Below are 6,411 nucleotides of genomic sequence, written 5' to 3'. Positions count from 1 at the left end.
AGAGGTATTGAGCAGGTATATAAATTTAACGAGAGTTTGTTTATCTGGATAGATTAATGGAAGTTAAATGATGAATACCTTGCTTTGTGGAATTTGCAAATTGTTTTTCTATTTTAACACTTTGATTACTAGGGACTAGTAATAAGCTGGTTGAGGGGTGTGATCAGTACTTAAAAGTGCATTTTTATCAAGGTTTTATATCATCATTTTGCACTTGAAGTATCAATAACTCCTTAACTAAAGCATGTTTTATAATAATATATCTAATAATATAAGATACCTTTAATTTATAGTAAATGTTCATTTTAAATCCAAACCTATCACATAAATGAAAGGATTGATTGATGAATTTAAGAACTAAAATTGAAAGGATAAAGAGATGGCCAAACTTAGAAAAGAGATGTCGGTGCAATCCAAACCGGAACATTGTTCGGTAATTGGGTCATATCTGGAGCTATAGATCTCCGATTTAGGTCTACTTTATATGGATGGAAAGGTAAGACATAGGCCTACAACTTTCATATGGAGCCCAAGATCTAAAAGGGCCATTTTCAAGTCCAAATTGTAGCAACAACAAAGAAGCGGGAATCTGTTCTCCAACCCGAGCACTGTTCAGTATTTTGGCCATATCTAGAGTTTTAGAAGTCCAAATGAGCTGAATTTTTTACACAAGAAAGTGAGACAATTGCCTACAACTTTCATGTTTTCGAGTGGCTCCAATTTTGACGTTATCAATGACGTTTTGGGCAGACAAGAGAAGATAAGGATTGTCACCAAGTCAAGAGTTGGCCACCCACTCATCAATTAGTCATCAAATCAATAGTTCTCAATTTTGGCCTATAAAAGGAGGCATTTGCCATGCATTTAGGCATCTTGGTTTCCAGAGAAGAGATGTCGGTGCAATCCAAACCGGAACATTGTTCAGATCAAGATCATGCTCTTTCCTTTCTCTCTTTGTATTTTTTGTAATGTTTATGCTTTGCTTTCATTAATATCAAGTTTATGCCTTTCATTTCCTTTCATTTACTTAGTTAACTTTTATCTTATTTATGTTCTTATTTTGTTTATTTATTTTTCTTTCTTTCATTATGTCTAGCTAAGTTAGTTATGTCAAGGTGAAAAGGTTACACTAATGGTGTAAGAATAAGTATAGTGTAAACTTAATATGGACTTTAATGTTTGATACTAACATGTTTTGTATTTGTTATCTTGTTCACTTTTTAATACTTTAATTGTTAAATGACTAATCTTGATTTATGTTGTATAACACTTGGTACAACAAATGCTTGACACTTTCATAGTTCATACTGTATGGTATAACCGACACCTGAGCTAAGAAAGGAACTTGATTTGTTGTTAACATAAGTTATAATCATGAATACTTGACGAGATTTACAAGTATTAGCATTAATCGAATGAGATGACTAATATAATCTTGTTAATAATCTATAATCTAATTGGAACCTCCTTTGTGTGTGGTTTCCAATTAAATAAGAAGAGTTTATACTATACTTGTTTGACATATCATTAGTGGATCCTCTAACCTTGACATTTGTTATTATCATTGTTTAATCCTTACGTTAATATTCCATCTCAAAGTTCTCTTCTTCTTCTTCTTCTTTATTACTACTACTACTACTACTACTACTACTACTACTACTACTACTACTATTGTTGTTGTTGTTGTTGTTGTTGTTATTGTTGTTATTGTTATTGTATTATTATTTATAATTTGTACAATCAACCTCCCTATGGTTTGATCCCGGTCTTGCCGAGTTATTTATTACTTCGACACTCCTGCACTTAGGAGAAGACATCAATCTTTTAATCGTGTCAGCGACCTAAAAAATAAACAAGATAAAATACTATGAAATGAGCATCTAATGCTTATATTCAATTAATTAATTAAATTTAATCAAAAGATAAAAATTACTTTTAAAAAACCTAAATTTAATAAAGACAAAAAACTTATGATAACATGTGACATTCTCAAAATCACTTAAAATTTTTATAGAATGAAAAAGAAAAGGCTCAACCTCCAACTAAATAAACACTAAATAAAAAAAAAGGAACCCGCCTAGCCAATTTGAGTTTAAAATAATGAGTCTTATGATCTTTATATAAGAATGACTTTAAAAATATAATGAAATTAAAATAAAATAAAAAAGCAAGCAATCTCATGTGAATTTTCTAAACTTAGGTTAATATCTCAAACCATCAATCTGTTTAATCCTAGATATGAGTTCAATTAAGAAGCTCAACACCCAACTAATTTAATATTGAGGGATAAATTTGAAAAAAAAATCACTTTTAAAATATTTTCAAGGTGAAAAAGAGTAGCAATAAAAAAAATTAAAAAATCAACTTTGACAAAGAAAAAAGGCTAAAGAAGGATGGAATTGTAAGAAAAAAATTAATTTTAAAAATCATCTAAAAAATAAAAAAAAATAAGAATCAAAATTGATAACTGAAAGATCAAAAAGGGATGAAATTGCCAAAAGATTCAAGTTTGATAAATTACTCTAAACAAAACAAAGAGAATCAATAATACATAGACCAAACTTGAAGGAAAAAACAAATTAAAAATCAATCCTGAAATTTAAAGGGCCAACACTAAAATCAAAAAGGAAAGAGAAGGGAAAAAGTCATTGATACCAAATTAAAAACTCAAAGAAAACATGCATCATCCAAAAATGCAAGCATGCAAGGGCTACTGAGATGATTTGATTATTGTCTGAAAGCTAGTGTTCAATCTCTACATGACATCACATATGTCATCCAAACCCAATAAATATTATTTATGCACCAATATTTTTTATTTTTTAAATAATTTTCATGTTCATCAAATGGCCATCTCACTCTTAATGTAACATGATAAAAAGATAAAAACATCCTTAAATCCAAACCTAATATTTTCCCGTCAAAAAGTAATAAAGTTAATTTATTATACTAAAATAAAAATAAAAAGGTCAAAATGCCCTTGTTTTTTTTGTTTTTTTTTTGCAACAAGGTTAAATAAATAATTCCATGGTAAGAAAAAGAAGAAGAGGAAAAGACTTAAATGCCCAAATCAATTTTAACAACGACCAATGAATCTTATAGAAATAATAATGATACCCCCGCTATCCAGGCCTTTAATTTTTAAAATGAGAGGTAAAATAGTAAAAATATTGTTACAGTTAACGGTAAACCATGTCTTGGACATTAGTGGTTTACATTAGCCTTGTAGGTTTCTGTTAATATTCTTATTACTCTCTCTCTCTCTCTCTAATTGGAGCCCACTACTTCACTATTATACAGTACTTAGTTTAATAATTTATTTCTTTTGGGGTCTGATTATTCTTGATGCTTGATGATGTAATGGAAGGAATTAAAGATTATGAAATTGTTATTTTTTTAGTCAATTAAACTGAAACCAAACATAGAGGATTTCGAACACTTGTAGTTGGAGTTGGCAGCACATGGAGGTCCAAGATTCGATTCTTATGATTTATCAAGAACCAATGCTTGTTAAGAGGATCTTTGAATTTGTTCCAACCCGAGCACTTATCATATAATTTTTTACTTCTTATTGAATTTGTTGAAGTTGAGTGAGCACACTCGATATATCCTTTGCTATCATAATCCAAATCCACCTTCAAGCTATGAGAATCAAAATGATTATAAATCTTTAAATCATGACTTGGAAGAAAGAAAGTGGATTTAGCATTTATATGTAAAAACCAGAGTCATCATAGATTGTGAGTTTCTGTATTAACTCTCTCCGTCGAGCCACTATTGTAAAAACTACTTGGGAATTCTCCGCACTACGAAACCAAAAGAAAAAAGCATGGCAGATTACCATAATCTACTATCCATAAGGAATTACCAAGAAGGGGAGAGAAATCTGTTTCTCATCGATACCAATTGTCAGGTTTCTAAATACCTTATCAGAAGTAAATTGTATAATCAACGGAATCCGTGCATTTCAACAACAGAAGTATCGTTTACAGAACCAAATGCTCTGCGATACCCTTCTCTTATCCCAAGCCAAATTGCAACTAGAGATAAATAAAAAATTACCCAGAAACTAGAGATACAGGCCCGTTATCAATCACATTCATCCTTTTTATTTGTTAACAAAAAAAGAAGGGGTGATTTGCCAAAAACTCAAAAGAGTAGCGTGGCAAATGAATGTCAATAATGCCATCTAGTGCCTGCTATAGTTTGGCTGTATGGAATTCATTTGCACTTCACAAATATTTTCCTCTATAAAACGTGTCACCTCATTTTACTCTAATCCTCTAGTTCAGATGAAAAACTAACCAAAACTACTCCCACAAGCGACCCCATTTCATGAACTTCTTAACTTTCATACAAAACTAAGATGGCAGCAGCACCAGTACTCCTAAACACATTTGAGACTGCCCTTCGATAGAAAGAAGCCACCCCCTCTGCCCTATAAATTTTCCTCCAGCACTCAAGTGTGCTGTTATACGTTGGTTGTTCCAGGCCAGATTGCATCATCATCCGCCTTCGAACTGTATCCAGTGGATATGACATCAACCCAGCGGATGCTTTGACTGCCTGAGCCACCACCCAACGCTTCCACAGTGCCAATTCAGGTTCAGCTACTTCTCCAGACAAAATCTCCTTCAACGTTTCAAACCCACCAAAGTATAGTCTCCTGTGAACAACCATTCCGTGTAGAAATGCAGGAAGGCCACTATAAACTCCTCGTATCCCATCTTTATTGTATATGGTAGTCAGGAAATGGCAAATACCTCGAAATTGACGAACATCAGTTCTACCAATGTCAGCAGTAAGGCAGTGTTGTACAGCCAGCTGCAGCACCTGCAATGGAGTTGGCAGGTGCACCAGACAGAATTGAACTGTTTTGATGGTTTCCATTAAGCAAGATGTTTTTATAAAGATCCTGCAGAAGTAAGACTGACCATGAGATGATGGCAGCATAACACAAAATAGAGTGATCCTAATTTACTTGGAATTTTCACATCAAGATCACTACCTTTTATGCAACGTAATTACTAAAAAAAACAACCCAATTATTATCTTTAATTGCATCATTAGATTTGATCATGCCATGGACAATGACACTTTCTACTACCTCAAAAAGACTATTGATTTTCCATATCTTCAAAGTTCGAGTAGAAATCAGCCAGCTAAGCCAGACCAGTCCTATTTATCACATCTTGCAATCAACAAAAACTTTAGCGAGTGGTATGCAGCTTAACTATCCGCATGCCCTCAGAAAAAAGCTTAAGCTCAGTTAGGGTCACCATGAGGTTTCAACATCAACACCAAGCCCTTAAAAGTTTAAATTTATGGGAAAGTAAAGGTCAAAAACCAACCTAAGCATATCGATAAAAGGTTCTGTTTGGCCTTCAATGCATTTAATACCCCCATTAATTTCTAAGTTCATCTGCTATTCATTGAAACTCTTTTTGCTCTACTTTTGTGTGGCAGAGTAGTTGCAAAGAACCTTTCTCATCAACTTCTATCAGCTAACGCCATATCTTCTGATAAATAACCCTCCTATTTTTGTTCAAACTTCATCATGAAAAACACAAATTAGAATAAAGAACCATCCTTTACATCAAGAACCATCAGAAATAATAATGAAAAAAGAAAATCCCAAGACACTGAATAACAAATCCACCCACTACTCAAACAGACACAATTCATCAAACACCTTAACCTCAAACCAGAAACCAAAAATAAACCAACTTTACTCGCCTTAAGAGAGAAATTAAGAGCAACAGAAGGGTAATATCTAATCACACTACTGCCATTGCCTCTCCAAAGCGAAAGAATCCCTTCTTCCTATACGGACAATAAAATCAACCATTACTTTGAATTTCCTGCGTCCATTCCCTACAATAGCCAAATTGCATTCTAGGGTTTGTAACAACACCTTTTCCCTCTCAATTGGTGCCACTATTGTGTGCACTACCCCTCCCAGCAATGCACCTGCCATCAGACCTTTGTGAAAATCTGTCAACCATTTGTACGGACCTGACGATATTGGCGGCTTTGACTCTCCCTTATCTCCTGTATCATATCATCTCTACTCATGCTTAAAAACAGATTATGTTCTCTTAAAATTTAAAAATTTGTTTTTTTTATATTTATTTTTTTAATTTTTTCACATTGTTATAATATAATAATGTTAAAAAAATTTAAAATATATTTTAATATATTTTTAAACCAAAAACATTTGAATTGATCTTTTAATTTCCTTGATTGCACTTATAAATGATGAGTGTTTTATTCCTTGCAATGCACTCACTTGATTTGAGTTTCTCAGGTTTTGATTTTTTCTAGGACTGAGTTTTTGTTTTAATTCAACTTCTTGATTGCCTCTTTAGCTTGGAAGGTGCTGTTTTTTCTTTGATTTGATGTGTGGTTCAT

At 32.6% G+C, this 6,411-nt stretch overlaps 1 pseudogene; it reads right to left on the bottom strand.

The window, feature by feature from the left end:
* Nucleotides 1–4,086: 4,086 nt before the first annotated feature.
* Nucleotides 4,087–6,061, bottom strand: LOC105113328 (probable ADP,ATP carrier protein At5g56450; annotated as a pseudogene).
* Nucleotides 6,062–6,411: the final 350 nt, after the last annotated feature.

The sequence above is a fragment of the Populus euphratica genome, unplaced genomic scaffold (genome assembly GCF_000495115.2).
Source record: "Populus euphratica unplaced genomic scaffold, PopEup_1.0 scaffold408.1, whole genome shotgun sequence".
Taxonomy (NCBI): Eukaryota; Viridiplantae; Streptophyta; class Magnoliopsida; order Malpighiales; family Salicaceae; genus Populus; species Populus euphratica.
The sequence above is the reverse complement of the archived record's forward strand: the minus strand, read 5'-3'. Positions and strand labels throughout refer to the sequence as shown.